This window comes from Rattus norvegicus, chromosome 8 (assembly GCF_036323735.1).
Source record: "Rattus norvegicus strain BN/NHsdMcwi chromosome 8, GRCr8, whole genome shotgun sequence".
Lineage (NCBI taxonomy): Eukaryota > Metazoa > Chordata > Mammalia > Rodentia > Muridae > Rattus > Rattus norvegicus.
Window position 1 is genome coordinate 126,137,907 of NC_086026.1, and position 20,837 is coordinate 126,158,743.

General features: G+C 43.4%; 1 long non-coding RNA gene across 1 annotated transcript; it reads left to right on the forward strand.

The window, feature by feature from the left end:
• Positions 1-2,194: 2,194 nt before the first annotated feature.
• On the forward strand, positions 2,195-9,404 carry LOC108351793 (uncharacterized). Its single transcript, XR_001839562.3, has 2 exons — positions 2,195-2,544; positions 9,088-9,404. It is a non-coding gene; the product is annotated as an uncharacterized LOC108351793 (long non-coding RNA).
• The last annotated feature ends 11,433 nt before the right edge of the window (positions 9,405-20,837 follow it).

Sequence of the window (20,837 nt, forward strand, 5' to 3'; positions counted from 1 at the left end):
TGGGGACGGAACCCAGGGCCTTGGGCTTGCTAGGCAAGCGCTCTACCACTGAGCTAAATCCCCAACCCCCAGCTTCTCCTTTTACAAGCAGCTTTTACAGCTCAATCTTCTAGCTGCTAAATCTGTTTTAGACACAGGCACAGATAGCTGGGAGTGTCTGGTAAGTGACAGCCCCACCAACAGCAGTATAAAAAAAAACAACAAAACAAACCAACCAACCTAACTAACAAAAAGCAATGAATTCATTCAAGGGACAAAATCTTATAAACTGGGTACAGAAGTAAGTTCATTTCCCATAATTTAAAGGCCAGAAATATGAGTTCACGGTATTGGCAGTGTTGATTTCTCTGAACGCCCTGGTTTATAAATGATCGTCTTTTCCTCGTGTTTTACACAGTCCTTCCTTTGTGTGTGTCTGTGTACCAGTTCCTTCTCATAAGGAAGCCAATCGTAGTGGATGACGGCCCACCCACAGGACCTCATTGTAATTGGTCTCTTTAGCTTGTCTTCAAATACAGTCAGCTAAGAGGCACTCAAGATTCCAACTTCAATAAATGGGAGAGGGGCAGATCCTTCCTTGTCTTGAGTAGATAGACTGAGATGAGGCTTACACCCAGAGCTCCTCAAGATCAGAGTTAAACTGGGGTTGCAGTGTGGTCTAAACCACTCAGTTATTCAAGGTGGCATTCACACTCTGGCCTGTCCCATACAACCTCTTAGTATTTCTTTCTGCATGCACAGGAATTCTCCTCCTAAGTGAACTTCAGGGGAAAGTGGCCTAGGACACATCCCCATCAAACACTCCTTTGCTTGAGAAGAACCTGTCTCTTGTCCAGGCAGTGGGAACCAGGGAGCAAGGATGCCATAGATCTCTCTTCTACAAGGGCCACAAGATGCTGAGAGAGAAATGATCAAAATCACCTTGTGGAGGATTCTGGACATGTTTTAAAGGTTAACAACAATCTGGGGACATTTGCAGAAGGGAGCACCTGAACTAATAAGGACCAAGATCTCACAGGATTTCCTGTGGTAACTTTGAAAATAAAGAGTTCCGAAGCCTCACAGTGAAAGGCAGCCATCTAACTATCACAGAAAGCAGATGAACTGTTAAGAGCAGCTCCAGGGCCCAGTCCCTAGATGCCCCGCCATTTAACCCTCGGAGTCGTTCCTGCCAAAATACACCTGCTGAGTCTGCTTTGGTTTGACCAAACTCAGACCTCATGAAGAGCACGCTACTTTAAATCGGGGACAGTGTAAAATACAAGGAGAAGAGACTTCAACATCCCAGCCGTAGAACTGGTGGTAAAAGCTGACACTAGCAGCCAGTTGGTGGTGGCCACGTCTTTAATGCCAACACTTGGGAGGCAGAGGCAGGTGGATCAGCCTGGTCTACAGAGTGAGTTCCAGGAAAGCCAGAGCTACATGGAAAAATAAAACCCTATCTCACAGAACAGCAGCAACAACAAAAAGCTTAGACTAGCAAATGAACTGATCAAAACCAGAAAACCACTGAGGGAGGAAGTGACCAAGACTTTGTTCTTTCAGCCCGTAGAAGTCCATATAAACACAGATATGAGGTACCTGGTATTCTGCACCCTCACTCAGGAAGCTCCGACTCAGCTTGTTCTCCTTCCTATGGGCCCAGGATCCAAGCCTGAGGAAAGATACCACTCACTCCACAGAAGAGTCTTTCCATCTCAACTGCCCAGTCCAGATGGCCCCCCGACTAGCATGGTCAGAGGCTTGTTTCCTAGGTGGTTCTAGATCCTGCCAGGTTGATAAGGAGCACGGATATAGAAATCAGATGGGTTAATTCTAAAATCATCTCTGCATGTGAACTCACACACAAACATGTATAGAGGCTCTAGTCACGATAGCCCCGAACAGAGCCGACCGCAACATCTGTCAATGAACTATAGCTGTTCAACCATGGGATGGAACGGTATGAACTTGTGACAGTGACAGAGGCAGCCGGGACAGGACACACACTGTATGATCCTGACTATGAAGTGTTCAGAATAAAGTGTCATGGTCGGAAGGGTTTCAGCCATGAGGAGAAAGGGCGAGAAGGAGTGTGGCTAGGGGCAAATGTGGACACTAAATAAAAGGAAGAGGGTTTGAGGACCCTAAAAGCCACAGAAGAGCACACAAACGAGTGCATTACATTAACTGCTGGTTATATCTTAATTTAAATAAAAGTATTAGGCTACCCTCTCCTGACAGTTTTGAAAGTTCAAAAACCTAAAATGCTCATGTCACAAAAGTCATGTTTACCTCATTAAAGGCGTTAGCCCGGCAAATAAGAGCACCGTGCTGTGTCACCCGTGACTGCGTCCTACTGAGCACGTGTAGGATGATGTCATTGTGCAGCAAGGCAGGCCTAGGATAAGCGAAGCCTATCATTGGATGAGAAGGAAGGGTAGGCGGGGGAAAAGTCTGGGGGCGGGGAGAAGGGGGGAGCAGGAGAAGCAGGCGATCAAGATGGCGTCTACAGAGGAGGATGGTTCAGATTTAGGTGAACTAGATCGATTTTATCTTATCCAGGTGGGTGGTTTATATCTTTATCAATTGGCAGTGAATTTATTGTGTGGATGAACTGTGGACCAAGAATTTAACATGTAAATCTAATTGCTAAATTACAAGTTTCTGGAACTTTGTTTTACTGGGCTAAAGAGGACAGGGTATGAAAGAAATGGTTGAGAGGCAGTTGGAGTGTGCGGATCTGGTTCTGTTGTCCACAGGAAGTGAGAATGTACAGGGCCTGTAGAATGAGGTGTGTGTGTGTGTGTGTGTGTGTGTGTGTGTGTGTGTGTGTGTGTGTGTGTGTGTGGCGTGGTAACTACGGCCTAGGGGATGCATGGAGAGGGCGGCTAAAAGAGAGACAGCTAGAAGAGGGAGGCTTGTGGACCGCGAGGTAGAGTAGCCGCCAGAGTGAGAGTATCTGGCTCGCGGGAAAGATAGGAAACGTTCCTTTTTAATTTTGACCACAACAACCATGAGTGGCCACCAGAGCATCATGTCTCCACACGACTACCAACTGATTCTGAGGCAGCATTGTGTTCGAGTTCTCCACAAGGCAAGGCCTTTTGAGCTATGGTTCAGGGCTGTGAGTCCTTTGTAGGTGTACTTCAGACCCATCCACACAGCCACCAGCCTCTCTTTAGTCTTCACTTTCCTGTGCTCCCCTGTAGGATCCTCACCGTGTGAAAGCAAATGATGGTACTCATACAAGTCAATGCCATGCAGACCACTGGTCTATTCAGGGAGAAATTCGGGACATTCTCTAAAAGGAATAGCTCAGGGGTAGAGCACTTGCCTAGCATGCAAGAAACCCTCCGTCCGTTACATCCCTGGAGCTCTGTGTGTGCACGTAAACTTGACTTGGATGTGTCCGGGAAAGGAAACTGCCAATTGTAAAATACACGATGCAGACCAGAGTTTCAGAGGGCTCTACGTTTTATAAGCACCACCATTTTCATCATCATTTCTGACCTGTTATGTAAGTCCAATGAGCATTGTAATTTCTACTTAAAAAGTAAGGACACGGATATCGATTGTTGAGAAGTTAAACAGTCTTTGCGTGGCAGGAACAGAATTAAAATGCATCCTGACTCACATATCTTTACTGTGAAGAGCCTCCTCTTTTCTTCCCTACTGAGCTACCTCCCCGCCGAAGTCATTGGCAAGATCGTTCTGACTTTGTAGTCAAAATGCCTGCGAGAATTTTAAAGTGGGTGATTTGGTTGTGGTAATTCTATAACTTAAATTGGAAAGACGATGAAAAAAGTTGGGTAAAGGGATGGAATGCAGGTTTTAATGGCATATTGTGTAAAATATTGCAGGGAATTACCCAGGAGTAGCTCATTGAAATAGAGTAAATTTCTTTAAATTGCCCTCTCCCTTTTTTTCCCTCATTAACAAATTGCACAGAGGGAATGATTCTGCAAATGCACACAAAGTAATACAATGCTTACTAGCTTAGCAACCTACATGATTCAAAAGCACCCGAAACTAAACTGTCCCCCTTCACTGCACACTGACACAGACACACTCACTCCCCAAGTGTGGAGCCAGTGTGCACACAAACACAGACTCAACTTGCTTTCAAGGCATACACTCACGCGTGCACACACACATACACATACACGTGCACACACACCATACACATACACGTGCACACACACACATGCACATGCACACACACACACATACACATACACGTGCACACACACAAACACACATACACATACAGGTGCACACACACACATACACACACACACACACACACACATACACACACACACACACACTGCCCTTATTTTATAGCCTGAAGTAGTTTTCCTTCTAGTGTTTGCTTTGAAGAAGTAATAACACCTCAGAAGGATAAGGGCTCTTGAGACGCCTGTGAAATAAACTCAATATCTACTCTTGTTGGAGAAAATTGCCATAAAATACCAAGTATCAGACTTTGGCTCACCCATCACTCCGCAAGAGTTTCTAGACAAGCCTTTGCTATTTACTTCGTTTCTCAGATTTTTCTCAGGCTGGTAATAAATATCCCATGATGCTCGCCAACCTACCTGAGCCCGCCCCCACATAAAATGACAGATGACCCTTCTCTGCAGCAGGCTGCATGGAGAATCCAGCCATGAAAGTCAACTGTCTCTTACAGGAGACTGAGGGATGATTCAACTGTGTACATGCTTCCTGTGCAAGTACCAGGGCCAGAGCGTGAGCTCCAGAACTCCTACAAGGAAGCCAGGAAAGGCAGTGTGAGCTTGAAACCCCAGCACTGGGAAGGCAGAGACAGGTAGACACTTGGGGCTTGCTGGGCCTCTGGCCTAACCTTCCTGGTAAACTCTAGGCCAATGGAAGATGCCTTGTCAAAATCTCAGGTAGAATAACACTCAAGGCTGAACACTGACCTCCACTTGGAAGAGCGCACACACACACACACACACACACACATACACACACACACACACACACACACACACACAGAGAGAGAGAGAGACAGAGACAGAGACAGAGACAGAGACCAAGATTCCTCCTTATCCCCTCTCTCCATCCCCAGTAAGTAGTGCTGGTCATAAGGGAATGTCTGCTTGCTCTCCCTGGGAAACATTACCAATAAAATGAGTGATAGCCATCCCTGAGACAAACCCAGCAGTACATGGAACCAATCTAACTGAAACATCATAAAAGTACACATAAGACCACTGCATTAGTGGAGCGGGGTCGGGGGTGAAGGACAGGAAGAGGAGAGGGTTGGCGGGATGTAGCGGTTCTCCAGTATTAGACCACAGCGCTTTGCTCCTCTCCAGTGTTTTCCCACTCCATCTCCATCCCCTTGCATGGGTGGAGATGAATGAGGCAGGATGAAGGCAGGGAGGAGCTCTGTTTGTGTGCCTCCTTTCATTCCAACACTGGATCTGACCCTTTACCCCTCATTTGGTACCTAATGAACAAAGTGTAAAGCTGGAAATAACTGTCCTGTGAGCAGAATGGCGTCTAAGGTAAGGCAAGTGAAGTGTGTGCAAAGCTTCTGAGGTAGGTCTCTTGAGGCTGAGCGTTCAAGGATGACCTGGGCCACATCGTGAAATCCCATCTCAAAAAGTTACAAGACACCAATTGCTAACACGTAAGCACAGTGCAAACTTTCTTAAAGCAATAGGCAAATATGAAATAGAGAAGTGGATGTGTGTCTAGGTACATGTGCAAGGGCACACATGACCATACACTCACATGCATGCACACGCAAGCATATTTTATGCACTTGTGTAAGATGTAAAAGATATGAAAGTCCTTATTCTCATCCATTCAATGAAGATCTCTCGGAAAGGAGGAAAGAAAGAAAGAAACAAAGGAACAAAGAAACAAAGAAAGAAACAAAGGAAGAAACAAAGAAAGAAACAAAGAAAGAAACAAAGAAAGAAACAAAGAAACAAAGAGACTAGTTTTCTTTATAGAATTGAATTTGTAGGGGCTGGAGAAATGGCTCAGTGGTTTAGAGCACTGACTATTCTTCCAGAGGTCCTGAGTTCAAGTCCCAGTAACCACGTGGTGGCTCACAACCATCTGCAATGGGATCTGATGCCCTCTTCTGGTGTCTCTGAAGACAGCTATAGTGTATTTATATATAAATAAATAAAATCTTTTTTAAAAAAAAGAATTGAATTTGCAGTCAAATGTGTGACTCTGCAAGCTGGAGTGAGCTGTGCACCTTAGAGACACACCCAAGACTGCCTTCCCTGTATCTGAAGCCCGAAGGCCAAGAAAATGGTAGGAACACTTCAATAATTTGAAAGGATTGTGGGAGGCTGTCTATGGACAACTTCAAATGTTTCTTGGGAATCCTGTATAATAAGAGTCCTTGTACTTCCGTATACTTTATACCCATAACCATACCAGGTAACTCAGTAAAGACAAGGCAGGAAAATCTCTGCATGGCTCTGGCATGAGAGATTGTTCATGAGCCAAGCTAAAGTCCTCATCACATGTATATTCTGTGGAGAAAAAGACTGAGCGTCTTCTCAACCATGGGAAAGCTTCCCTACCAAACTTCCAGTCCTGCTCAAGAAAGCAGAATGAGAAATGACACAAAGTCAACTTAGTCCGTGCAGCAAATAAATAAATAAAATATATATTCTGAATGTTATAGGCAGAGTGTGGTAGGAGCTGGGGCAGAGGAATCTACACCATGCACAGACAGACTAGAAGACTAAAAGCAAAGAGATTACAAATAGGTGTGGTGGGGCCCATCTTTGATCCCAGCACTTGAAGGGTAGAAGCAGGAAAATTGTCAGAAGTTCAAGGACATCCTGGTCTCTCTATGTAAAGTGTTCCAGACAAACATAAAGAAGGAAGAGAAGGAGGAGGAGGAAGAGGAAGATGACAAGGAAGGGAGAGAGAGAAGGGAGGAGGAGGGAGGGAGAGGGGGAGGGTACAAAAATGAAAGAAGGCGATTGGGAATGAAGAGAGGTGGGTAGGTTGTAGAATGTGCACCCTTTCTTACACATCACACACAACACCAGGAGGGTTCTAACTGTGTGCTAGAAGAATGCATCTGGAAGCCGTATATATCCCTTCTATGGAGGAGCATTCACAGAAGCCCAAAGTAAGAGGGGGGCTCGCACTAGAAGAATGTGAAGGCACTGGTGCCCACAGCCATGGCAATATAAAACACAGTCCAATTACGATCCCAATGCTCATAAATCCTCGCCCTAAAGTCCACATGCCTCGGGTTCTTTTACCAAATACAACATCTCCAGTTCTCAACATCAACAAAAAAAAAATTACAAACCACGCTAAAATGAAACAGAATCTCCATCTGAAGAAATGAAGAAAGCATCGATTGAACCAGGCGAAGACATGACCTGGATTTCAGGTGTCATTAGAAAGTGAATTTAAAAAGGAAACTATTGTAAGTGTAGATGCAATGAAATAGCAGATACTATTAATCAAGGGTGTCATGTAGAGAGAAGGGTGGGAAATCTGAAAATCAAAAGAGATGGTAAGAATCAGAACCACTGTAACCCAATGAGATGCCACCAATGGGGGCACCAACACATATGCCTATCAACAGACTGAATGTGGGTAAAGACAGGGTGGCAAAAATTAGGAGAAAGTTTCCCAACCATCATACATGGAGATACCATGGCAATAATAATGAGGATTTAATAGGAATAAGACATTTGGGCTATAAGACCAGAAAGAAAACGTTAGGATCTCTACTGCTTTGGACTTCTGTAAATGCTCCCCTGGAGCTCTCTGGGAATGTAAGGAGGGTGTGGACCATGGGCTGGAATATCCACAGTAGAGCAGCCTCAAACCCAGTCCCAGACATACAGAACAAGAGAATAAATACCAAACTACTATGCCTAACACATCCAGACTTTAGGAGAAATGCTGCAAACATTCTTGGGGAAAAACCAAGAGACCAGATGACCCCATCTATAGAGAGCTAGTAATAAATGCCGCAGATTGCTGTCACACTTGCTAAGGTCTAGGTGAGTCAGAGAAGTAATAGTTCAGCTTCTCCAGGAGATACATCCCCACAGCAAATTTCCTGTTGCTCTTGCTCTCACAGTCCTCCTATAGCTTCCGCAATGCTCCCTGAGATTCAGGAACAGGGATGGTGCTGGAGTTGTATCAGCTGGGACTGGGGACCACTGGAGATGTATCAGCAGGGACTGGGCACCACATGATCTCTAGTTCTCTGCATTTTGCGCAGTCATAGATTTCTGCAAACCTAAGTTTTCTTGATGAGGAGTGAGAAGTACACACAACTGGCAAGTAAGGGGGTAAACTTTAGAACGTAGCTAGGGACTATGCTGTCTTAGTAAATCTGCATTTGTTGGTTCCCCAAGGTCCATGATTCATTTCACTAGCTTCAGATCATCATGGCTGCCTAAACAGGATCCAGAGAACTCTGACACCAGTAGACAAGGGAACATAGAAGGGGGAAAGATCTGGAGGCCCCAACCATATGGGAAGAACTGTGGGCAACACGGAAAGCAGGAGAGATAGTCATGCCCAGGAAAGAGCACCCTGCAGTTGGTTATCAAGTACTAAGTGGTCAACCCTGAGATCATGTGCATGCAGGAACAGTATACAGACTAAATAGGCGGTATTTATGCATTTAGGAAGTATGTGTGCATGTGTGGTGCATGAGTGTGTGTGTGTGTGTGTGTGTGTGTGTGTGTGTAAGAACATTTATTAAAATTGAGGCCACAAATTTAAGATAGAATAAGAGAGTAAATAGAGGGAGAAAAAGGAAGGGAGAAATGGTGTAATTACATTCTGATTTTTAAAAATTATATAGATATATGGTAACTTAAATAGTTGAAATCTTAATAAGTATTATACATCAAGTTAGAATTCTGTGTATGTGACATTATCTTCTGAAGTAAAAAGGTTTTTTTTTTGTAAACTAAATTGAAGAAATTCATTGCCAGCAAATGAACCCTGCAAGAAATGTTAAAAAGAAGTTCTTCAGGGAGAGGAAAAGCAAGAAGCTAGAAAGTCAGAAGGTGACAGCAAAGGAGTCCATGGGTGTTAAATAAAATCTTTCATTTTCTCTCATAGATCTAACAGAAAATTGCTCACAGTGATAACACAGCACCGAAACCACGTTGGTTACAGCATAAGGTTAAATGAAGCCAACGGCAGCCTTGTCGCCAGATGGGAAGAGCCGATTGGGAATGCTTTGTTATAAGGGATAACGGCTAATATTGATTTCCAACTTGCCAGATCTACAATCACCAAGGAGACAGACTTCTGGGCATGTCTCTGGGAGGGTTTCTACAATGAGTTAATTGAAATAGGCAGTCACAATCTAAATGTGGAGCGCACCATTCCATAGACTGGGGCCCTGCACTGAATAAAGGCAAAGTGTACAGAGAGTGAAAGTTCTCTCTCTCTGCTTCCTGGCTATGGATGCCATGTGAGCAACTGCCTCCAGCTCCTGCTGCCATGTTGCCTCTGCTGTGATGGACTGTGCCCTCAAACTAGGAATCCGAATAAGTCCTCCCTTCCCCATGTTGCTTTCATGAGGTATTTTGTCATTACTAATTACTAAGTAACTAACAGGTAAACTAGTCACCTATGTAGTTTAATGCGATGTTGTAGTTTAATGTGAAGCCCATCTTGGAATAGTTGGAACTTTACATGGTAATCTATGCGAAAACAAGCTACTCTATGAGAAGAGAAGAGATAAAACCCAATAAAGAGATGTTCCACCAAGACCAAAGAAGGGTAAAAAAGAAATGTGCGAGGAGGAGACATCAGTACAAAACGACGCTTATTAAATGTCTGAAATGGATTTGAAGACATTTTGAAAAGCCAAATATGTTATTGACAAGAACCCATTTTAAATATCTGGACACAGACAAGCTAAAAGCTAAAGTGATGGACAAAGATATGGTACAGGTATGGCCCACACACATGTTAGGTTAGAACTAGATACAAGTCTACAATGGAGAACCCAAGGGTCCACTTTAAAACATAGTAGATAAAAACAAAACAAAACAAAACAAGCAAACAAACAAAAACAAACAAAAAATGGTCAATCATGCCTCAAGCAAATGGTAGAAAATCAAAACTCAAGTAGACAAAGAGATGGTTTAATGGTTAAGAGTGAGTGCTATTGTTGAGGAGGACAAGAGTTCAGATCCCAGGACCCTTAACAAGTAGCTCATGGTCTCCTATGGTTACAGCTCCATGGGACCCAATGCCTTCTTCTGATTTCTGTTACCACCTGCATACACATGTACACACACACGAACGCACGCACACACAGAGCATGAAATCCAATTTTTATTGACCAGCTAGCTAATCTTTAGCATGAAGTAGGGCCAGCCCTGAAGGTGTGTGTGTGTGTGTGTGTGTGTGTGTGTGTGTGTGTGTGTGTGTGTGTGTGTGTGGTGTTTGTCGTTGCTGAGGCTGATTTGAAGATAGATCAGGAACATGAAATTGGGTAGGTAGAGAGGTGGGGGAAACCTCAGAGAAATGTGGAAAAGGAAAAATATTTTCAAATCTATGAAATTCTCAAAAAATATTAATATTAAAAGAAACCTGTACCTCCTAATAGACAAATTCATCTGCCTTGGACTGACTGACTCATGGATATCAGACACCACAGAACGGCAGGTTCAGGAATAAAGCACTTGCCAATGTCTTAGACATCAACAGCAAAAGTGCCATTGGCAAAATTCACTGATGAGGGACAAGGGAGCTCCATGTCAGCCAAGAAGATCCCCACCACCCCAGAAAACATGCCCATGGTTATTCTACTCATAAATGTCATGGTTCCAAAGCTCAGTGAGCTCCGAGATGAGCTGACCAATCAAGATCCAGGGGTAATGAACCTGGGTATATAAGGTGTAGAGAATGTTCTGGTCACGGAGGGTGGTTATTGGCCATGCATGGAAGAACTAAGAACTAAGACTTGTCTCTGCAGTGATAATAGGTGAGCTTAGGCTTAAAGGATATCCGCATACTTCAAGGCTCCATTCTTCCATTAAATAGCTCTGAGAACCCAGGAAAATCACATAACCTCTCTGGGGTTAGCAGTTTTTAATCCATAAACTGAAGGAGAAAGAATGAGGATTTTTTAAAGGTTCTTTTTGCGTGATCAGTCAAGAGCTTTATCGACTTGTGAAAGAGTAGAAATATCATCATACTTTCCCCTACAGACCAAGCCATACATCACTTCTTTTCTTTCTTTCTTTCTTTCTTTCTTTCTTTCTTTCTTTCTTTCTTTCTTTCTTTCTTTCCTTCCTTCCTTCCTTCCTTCCTTCCTTCCTTCTTTCTTTCTTTCTTTCTTTCTTTCTTTCTTTCTTTCTTCCCTCCCTCCCTCCGTCCGTCTCTCTCTCTCTCTCTCTCTCTCTCTCTCTCTCTCTCTCTCTCTCTCTTTCTTCATGCTTGCTTTGACCATTCACACGATCCTATGCTCCACAACCACTATTCCCCCAAACATCACTTCCTACACCCCCACGTTATACCACTAAAAAAGAAGGGCGAAGAAAGTGAAGTTTTAAATGACAAGCACCTCCTTCCCACTTACCTAAGCTAAGACTATGCATTTAGTCCCTTGCTATGGGTTGTTCTGGATTTTAGGCAGTGTTTATTCTGACAGCCAATAAAACAAGTGTAGCTTGCCTCGCCCCAACCATCCGCTTGTAAATGCCAACTCAAGTATAGAGATAGGGGCTCTTCCAAGGCGGTCCCAGAAGCAGATCCTGTAACATTTCACTGATATTTCTGACAATTTGATGTGGAATTTCAAGCTACAGACATATGAAAGTTCTAAAAATTGTGATATTGATTAAAATATTACATTTATTTTATATTGCTAATGGGGTGTTTTTACCCAGACATAGTAGAAAGAAAGAAAAACAAATGGGGGAAAGGCTACATCTGAGTCACAGAAGACAGAGGCCAAAGGACAGTACGACAGGTTGGACTCAGAGTCTAGCTGTGTGTCAAGGGCAGGGAGGACCCACGGGCCTGACATTTGCTCACGCAGTTTCCTAGGAATGAAAAGCTGAAAGGGAAGCTGTTCTTCCTGTGAGCATGCTTAGCTGAGCAGGTAAGCCAGCACGAGGAAGCTGCAGACACCAGCGGCCCCACACAAGGAGCCTTGGGATGCTGAGGCTGCAGAAATCCTCCAGGTTCAGTCCCCCCGTGTGAGAAATGAAGTTCTAGATATTGCCGATGCCTAATGTCCTCTAGAAGGCAAAGGAGGGATCAGGAAGAAGGGTGTTTTTATTTTAAATGCCATAATAGTCTTATTAGTGTTGAGGGGACAGACACAGCTCCGTGCTGTCGCTTCTAGCAGGCTAAGGCGAGCCCTAGACATTTAGAAACCTCAGCTCAAACCAGACTTGGATTCATGGCTTTGATACAGAACAGTTTCAAGGCATACCTGGTGTGGTAATGAGTCGGTAGTTTTTATTTAAAGTTATTTTAATATAGGCTTTAAGGACAAGAGTTACTAGAAAGAGGGCATCTCAGGGAAAGAAAGGAAAATACTCCCAAAAGCATGGGTGTGACCTTCTCCAAGAGGGTCTTGGAAAGTAAAATGTATCCAAGTTTGAGGATGGGCTCCTCAAGGGAAATAAGCAATTAATTTTCTTAGCATTAGCCAAATGGTCTAGTCTCATTTCTGTTGCTGGGATAAAATGCCCTGACAAAAATCAACTGTAGGAAGAAAGGGTTTATTCCAGGTTTATTTAATTCCAGGTGACAGATGATGTGGGGAAAGCCAAGACAGAAACTTCAGTAACTAGTCATGTCACATCTACCACCCAGAGCAGAGAGCTGTGAATGAATCTGCATACTCACTGGCATACTTATGCTCAGCTCCGTGTATACACTAGAATGTAGTCCAGGACTCACTACCTAGGGAATGGTGTCACCCACAGTGGCCTAGTTCTTCTCACATCAAATAAGTTAACTAAGACATTTCCATTCAGGCATGCCCAGAGGCAAAGCCAATGGAGACAACCTCTCCTTAAGACAGTCTCCTTAAGACATTGCATTCAGTGGGCATCGTACCATGTAATCCATTTTTGGTAGCTCTTAAGTTACATTCCACAGTGGTACTAAAAAAAATAATCCTCCTTGAGAAGAGGGATAAGTGAGGTGGCCCTAAAGGTACCTTGATGAGGCCATAATTTGAAAAGGTAAAAACCAACCAGTTTTCACAAAGATTCTCATACATGCCCTTTTTCTGTAAGGGGGACTTTAGGGAGAGAGTCCTATAAACTTACATCTGAGAAGCCTTTGATTTCAATTAAGCAAGAGTTCTTTCTTCTTTGCTGGGAAGGACCATGTATGAGAAAATTCCTTCATGGGCTCTTGAATTTAAATACTTGGTCCAAGCTAGTGGTGCTGTGTAGGGAGGTTTAGGAAGTGTGGTCTTCCTGAAGGAAGTATACCACTGGGAACATAATTTGAGGTTTCAAAACTTGGATCATCCCCAGTCTACCCTTTCTGGTTCCTGCTTATGATCTGCAATGTGAAGCCACAGCTGTTCTGTCCCCATGCCCGCCTATTGCCACACTTCCTCCCCCACCACCATGACGATGGACTCTTGTCCCTCTAAACTGTACACACAAATACACCCTTCCTTCTCTAAGTTGTCTTGGCCATGAAGTTTTGTTACAGCAACAGCACATTAACTCATAGTTGGATTCATTCAGCTAGGTTCATCCTCTCTCTGCTCATATCCCCAAGATTTTCTGTCTGGGTATTCTTCCTCATTTTCCTCTCTAAGACTTGTATCCCTTAATCACAAGGGTTGGTGAAGGCAGAAGGTAGTTCTCTGTAGAACTACAGTGCTCTGTAGTTCTAACAGGGACCCAGCCTACTTCTCCACCAATCAAGAGTCTCAGTATGACTGACTTAAGGGGCACTGGGCCTGGGGGTAAGAGTCATCACATGAACAACATCTTGAAGAAAGGAAGTCATCCACATATGACATGCTAGGCTTCACTCTTCCCCCATTTTCCTGCTTCAGTCCTAATGTGGGGCAGGTAAGGATCTCTCAGTACATAAAAGCAGACTAATGAGTTCACTGATAACATGACGATGCAGCTCTGACACAGAGGGTGGGGACAGCAGTGACATCACTTGAACGGTGATGGGCCCCACCTGCAGAACGGCAGAACTGAGGCACGGAAGGGCTTAGCCACAAGCAACCCTGAAGTGTGGCATCTTGGCAGTTAAGAAAACCGTAGACGTGAGGAAGTCTTTCTTACTTCTTCTTTGCATTTCTTCTTATAACTGCTCATAACATTCCACTGAGAGCCTTGTCCTAAATGGAAAACGTTTTCCCTACAATTAAGAGGAAAAAAATGGAGAAGTCGTATCAAGTCTTGAGAGTTTTAAAATTAGCTAACCAAATTAGACAGTATCCAAGGAGGACAAAGACAAGTTAGGGGAAAAAAGAGACTAGGTTCTTCCAAAGAGGGGGTCATGGCTAACACCATTGACAGGTCAGCCATGATCAGACCTAGGAGATGCTCACACAATTCAATGGCCAACAGGCCACTGGGATCCAGGTGAGACCTAACAGAGTGGATAGACTAGGAGGGACATGTACGTCTTCATTAGCTCTGTGACTGGAGATCAAGCTATGCCTCACTCTCTTTAGCTGTAATGGCAGAGCTAACCACCCGTCACAGTGTGTTGTAGAGCTTATTTCTGCATAATTATGGAATACTCAGGAAGAAGTGCTTTCAAGACATTTCCCATTTAGCATGCTTCCCAGTTTTTCCAGGTAGGATTTTCCAGAGACAATACTATAATGGCTTTTTGGGAACACCCTGCTTCGAAGTATAACTATGCATGCCAAAATTATCAAAAGAAATTGCTGGTGAGTAACAGGGACAGATGACATGAAAATCCACACTAAAACACCAGTCTTCAATGTTGACAAAACTGGGGTGCTCATTTTAAACAACCGCTCTTCCCCAGTGTAGTCTGAGCCTAACGATTCCAATGATACCCCACTCACTACACTACATCCTCCTCTGAGAAGTTATCTGTCTTGCAATTTTGGGGATCAGCCCCATGACTTCCTGTGTGCCAGGTACTGGATCTACTGAGCCTCATTTCTAGAACCTCTTGTTAAGAATTTTTTTTAATCACCTAGATACCTACATACTGGCATTCTTCATCAAACAACCATTAACCAGGAAGCCATGGAAGAGTTTTCTCTTGCCCCAGTTTCACATGGGAATCTGAATTAACTTTGGGTTTATGTCTGTTGTATCGAGTCCAGCGCTCACACCTTCACCTTCGACAAACAACTGGCAGTTCTGTCAGATGGTTTGTTTGAGTCCAAAGGGAGGATGAAGTGCCAATCCACTAGTTAATAGTTTATTCACAACTTGAAGACATCTTTTAGCTGGTACAGAGCTTTGTTAGAATCTGAAATCAGAGCTCTCTGGCTCTCGAACCTTGGCTTTTTCCACTCTGTCTGTTTCTTCTAAACTCAATTATGTAGCAACATGAAAGGGCTTGAAAAATAAGGCCAACGGTATTGGCAACTAAGAAGTATATTGTCTGTCAATCATGTTGCCAGATTTAACCACTCAAAAGTACAGGAGGCACTGTTAGCTTTTAGAAGGATGAATTTTAGAAGAAGAATCATGTGGTGTGTGTGTGTGTGTGTGTGTGTGTGTGTGTGTGTGTGTGTGTTGTGTCGTGTTGTGTAATTTTGTCTTATATGGTATCTAGGACATGTCAGCCTACGTATTTTTGCTAGATATCTGTAGACAATTTAAAACGATAATAAGGTTATAGAAAACAAACATATTTCTGTTAGCACTGAATACTCATCATTCCAAATAATCGCCCTTTAAGAATGTTCTCTTTAGAAACCCTGTAAGTATCACACACACACACACACACACACACACACACACACACACACACACACACACACAGAGAGAGAGTCTATTGCTAACTATGGCTGGAAGCTCAGTCAACAAAACCATCAACTGCCATGTGTAGAAATATCCAGAGTCACAGAATCTTCAGATGATTCCACCCCAGTCTCTAATTGCAACTTCCCAAGAGCCCTGAGACAGGAACCCCTAAGGATTCCTGAACCGTCAAGTCTGAACCGTGAGAGGTAGTGATAAGCTAACTTTCAAGGAGTGAGTTCTGATATGCAACAGTGCGCTAAAGCAGTGATTCTCAACCTTCCTAATGCAATGACCCTGTAACACAGTCCCTCACATTGTGACCCCAACCATAAAATTATTTCATTGTTACTTCATACCTGTAGTTTTGCAATTATTACGAATAGTGACATAAATATCTGATATACAAGGTATCTGAGATGTGACCTTGTGGGTCATAACTCCCAGGTTGAGAACTAAAGAAAGACAATTCCACATACATAAAATTCCATAAACCTCTCATTAGCGTGTAGTTTGTGTGTCTCGGGGAACACAGTTTAGAAAATTTGATAGTAACTTATATACTTTCTATCTAAATGATTGTCTTGGTTTTAAAACTACTGAAGTAATTTTGCTAAAAGGACAATGTGATTGCTAGTTCTGTCAACTTGGGCAATTGGCTAGAATCACTTGGGAAGAGACTCTCAGTAAGGAACTGTCTAGATCAAGCTGGCCCATGGCTGTGACTGTGGGGATTGCCTTGATGATATTCAATTATGTGAGAGAAGACCCAGCCCATCACAGGCAACCACCCTCTCGGTTTGACTTCTGACCTGTGTGAGATTGAAGGAGGCACTTGACATGCGTGCATTAATTCTCTCTGCTCTTCTGTGTGAAACTCACTGCTTCAACTTCTTTCCCGCCTTGCCGTGATGGGCCGTGACATGGAATTATGAGTCAAGTGAGCTAAATCTCTCCTAACTTGCCTTTTGCCAAGTTGTAACATCATAGCAACCAAAATGAAGCTAAGTCAGATGGTCTCTCAAAGGGAACTGTGATGTAGACCTATTTAGGTTTCACACAGCATCTATAATAGCTACAGTTCATGACTGGATATAGTGGGATAGCAATCTTATTGGGAAGAAAATAAACACAAGAAGGAATATTTGAAAAAATTGTCTGTTTTAGAAAATCCAGAAAAAAATAGCCAAAGTCAAGAGTTCCCTGTAGTTTGAAAGGAAGGCATCAGTATAGAAGTCCATGTCTTCCCACAACCTGCAGAAACTGCTCAATGCTTCTAAGTGGCATCGGACTGTTATAGTTGGCCACTGACAATTCTGTGCAGGCATAGATAGCTGACACTCTGTGCATGTTCTAACTCAAAGCTTTGCACACAGGCAGAGCTTTCCCTGTGAGACAAATCACAGTTAAAGGGTAAGGAATATTTATCTCCACCCATCTGCCTGGGAAAAGATCTTGAATGATAAAGCTGTAATTCTCCACTGTTTCCTGACGCACGCCTTGCTGACACATCGCCCCTCTTTGGTGCATGATGGAGGGCTGAGAGTCATTCTGTAACTCCTCGTTTATCTTCTTTTAATAAAACATAAAGACGGACTATTCCTTTGCAGGTTCCCTTAACACCGAGTATCTTTAGAGTCAACCCGCTGGAAGGGAAGGAAATTTTATTTATGGATTCAGCTGGGATGACAGAAAGCAAAAACATACAAATGAATTGCTGCAAACATCGTCTTCACTTTAGTGTGGTTATCAAAGTACAATGGGTGTTTGTAATGAAACACCACACAGAGACGTCAGAGAAGTGGAAGCCAGTGAGCGGAATGTGGGTAGGACAGGCTCTGTTTCCTTCCTCGAACTCGAGGAAGACCTGGAATGAGCAGAGAGCCAGGAGTGGCGACAGGGCCTGCTCTTTGCAGATTTTTCTGTATAAGCTAGTCTTCACTTTCTCCTTCATTTACATATGAAGATGTGGGCTTAGACAGCAAGTGGGACATAGTCTTGGAGTGGGCAGGAGCAATTTCTCTAGAAATATCACTGTGTGTGTGTGTGTGTGTGTGTGTGTGTGTATGTGTGTGTCCCCTTGCACAGGTGTATATGTGTTTATGTTCATGTGTGATATGCGTTTATATATTAGTGTGTGCATATGTACATGCAAGTGTGGAGTGTGTGTGTGTGTGTGTGTGTGTGTGTGTGTGTGTATGCCCTTGCACAGGTGCATACGTGTTTATGTTCATGTGTGATATGTATTTATGTATTTGTGTGGATATGTACACTCAAGTGTGGAGTGTGTGTGTGTATATGTGTGTGTGTGTGTGTTTACATATATTTGCACACATGTATATGAAGCCCATAGGTCAATGTCAAGCATCTTCCACAGCCACTCTCGACTCTCAGTATTGTGAGTCAGGGCTTCTCATTGGACCTAGACCTTCCCAACTGGACTAGATTGTCTGTGCATTAAACCAATGTTGACTCTTCAGGAATCCTTCTGTGTCCACCTCCCAAGCTCTGGTATTAAAAGGTTACATTTCCATATAGCCCTGGAGAGTCTAGATTTCAAGGTGTAGATCAGACTAGACTTGAACTCACAGAACTTCCCCTGCCTCTGTGCTGAGATTAAAGGTGTGTCCCACCATAACTGAGCATGCCTGGAGGTTTACATGGGTGAAGGGGATCCAAATTTAGGCCTTCATGCTTGGCTAGCAAGCACTTTACCAACTGACCCATTGTCCCAGTACCTAGTCGTAGCATTTCTGTTTTTCAGAAAGCACTTACCTGGCATTTGTTAATAAAATGGCATTTAAAACAGAGGCAGAAAATATCACAGAAATCTAGAAAACCACACAAAATGCACTAGAGGATCACTCGTGAGAAACATGGGGGCAAACATGGGGGTTTGCCAGATTCCTGGCAAACTGGTCAGGTTGCTAGAAATCATGGAAAAAGAGGTCACAAGTGTGAGTTCCTGGATGACCAAAAGTGCTCAAATGGCTAGGTGCAGCTTTGATATTCATGAGCTGAACTTGGCCTACATGGTTAGTAAGCATTCTCACAGGTCCAAGGTCATGCTAGGTTCCTTTGGTTCCATGAAAAGCTTGCTAAATATACATACACAGGAAGAGAGAAGGAGAGAGGGGGGGGGAGGGAGGAAGGAGGAGAGGAAGAGGAGGAGGAAGAAGAAGAAGAAGAAGAAGAAGAAGAAGAAGAAGAAGAAGAAGAAGAAGAAGAAGAAGAAGAAGAAGAAGAAGAAGAGGAAGAAGAGGAGGAGGAAGAGGAGGAGGAAGAGAAAGAAGAAGAAGGGAGAGGAGAGGTGAGGAGAGGAGAGGAGAACAGAAGAGAACAGAAGAGAACAGAAGAGAACAGAAGAGAACAGAAGAGAAAAAGAGTGAGAATGCACACATATGAATATTCTGGCTACTAAAACCACCTGGATTAGCTTCACCTTCATTTAACCCTGGAATATGATAAGAAATTCCATTCTATTGAAGCCACATCCTTGACCTGTACTCTCTCTACTAAAATTTTTGAAAAAGTATTCCAATTTAAGAAGTCTACTTCATGGCCTTGCTGAAGCTGGGGGCTGTGTTGATGTCCATGGCCCATGTTACCACCAAACACCATGCAGATGCCCATGGTCTGGGCCACCTGAAGCCATGCTGATGCCCATGATCCATGATGTCACAGAGGACCATGTTGGGGTTCATGGTCCTGCTGCAGCCTGGAGTGGTGTTGATGTCCATGCCCTGTGTTAACCCCTAAGGCAAGGCAGATGCCCCTGGTCCCTGCTATTGCCAGAAACCATGTGGAAGAGTATGATCTTTGTTCCTGCTGATTCTAAAGGGAAAGGAAACTACTTTTGCAATGGTCTTGATGACTTCAGACTCACAGTTGATAAATAGGGACATATAAGTCTTTTGTGACAACCCCTATCTCTACCCTACTCCTCCCAAAAAGTAACAGCCTAGACAGGAAGACATTGAAGAAAACTCTTAAGAATTGTGACTGGGGGGGTTGGGGATTTAGCTCAGTGGTAGAGCACTTGCCTAGCATGCGCAAGGCCCTGAGTTCGGTCCCCAGCTCCGAAAAAAAAAAAAAAAGAAAAAGAAAAGAATTGTGACTGGGATACTGAAATATAGCTCTCCACAACTGATGTGTGGAACTATCCAGTTTTCTTTAAGGGGCTGACCACTGGGACTTTGATCTTGCTTCAGTGAGTATGCAGGAAATACAAATTGGACATTTTTTGGGGCTGTGGGGATGGTCATAAGAGTAAGAGAAGACCTGAAGGATGGGGAAGTTTGTGATCAGGAGGCATGATGTGAAATTCCCAAATAATTAATAAAAATATTAAGATGGAAAAATATATACATAAAGAAGTCTACTTAATAGTATAGCCTACATACAGCCAACTCTATTTTCAAATTCAAAACCATGACAGTCCAAAGAATTTGTGCTCAACCACACAGACAGGAAAACCAGACTGTGGCAACTCACTTAAAAGACCTGACTACTTAGAGTCTTACAAGTCTAGAACATTTCAACTCAGTTCTTCACCATGGGCCAAGTGCTCCCTCCTTGCTGTGGGTCAGACCCTGTGACTCCCAATACCTCAGATCAGTCCTGGATTCAACTTCCTGGTTATATATACCACGTAATTCTCAGATGTATTTAAGGCATTGGAGGAGGGTAAAGGGAAAACTGAAGGTTTGAGAAGCTGAATTCAGGCCATAAAAAGAGTATCTAAGTATCTATTGTATGTACAATGGAAATTGCTTTGTGGGATGAGGATAACAAGGTTAAGACCCGAATCACTTCAGAAATGAGTGAAGAACCTAAAGGTACAGATGGAAGGGTGATGGACTGATGGACCCCACATGGTCCGATGCTATACCTAGTGAAGGA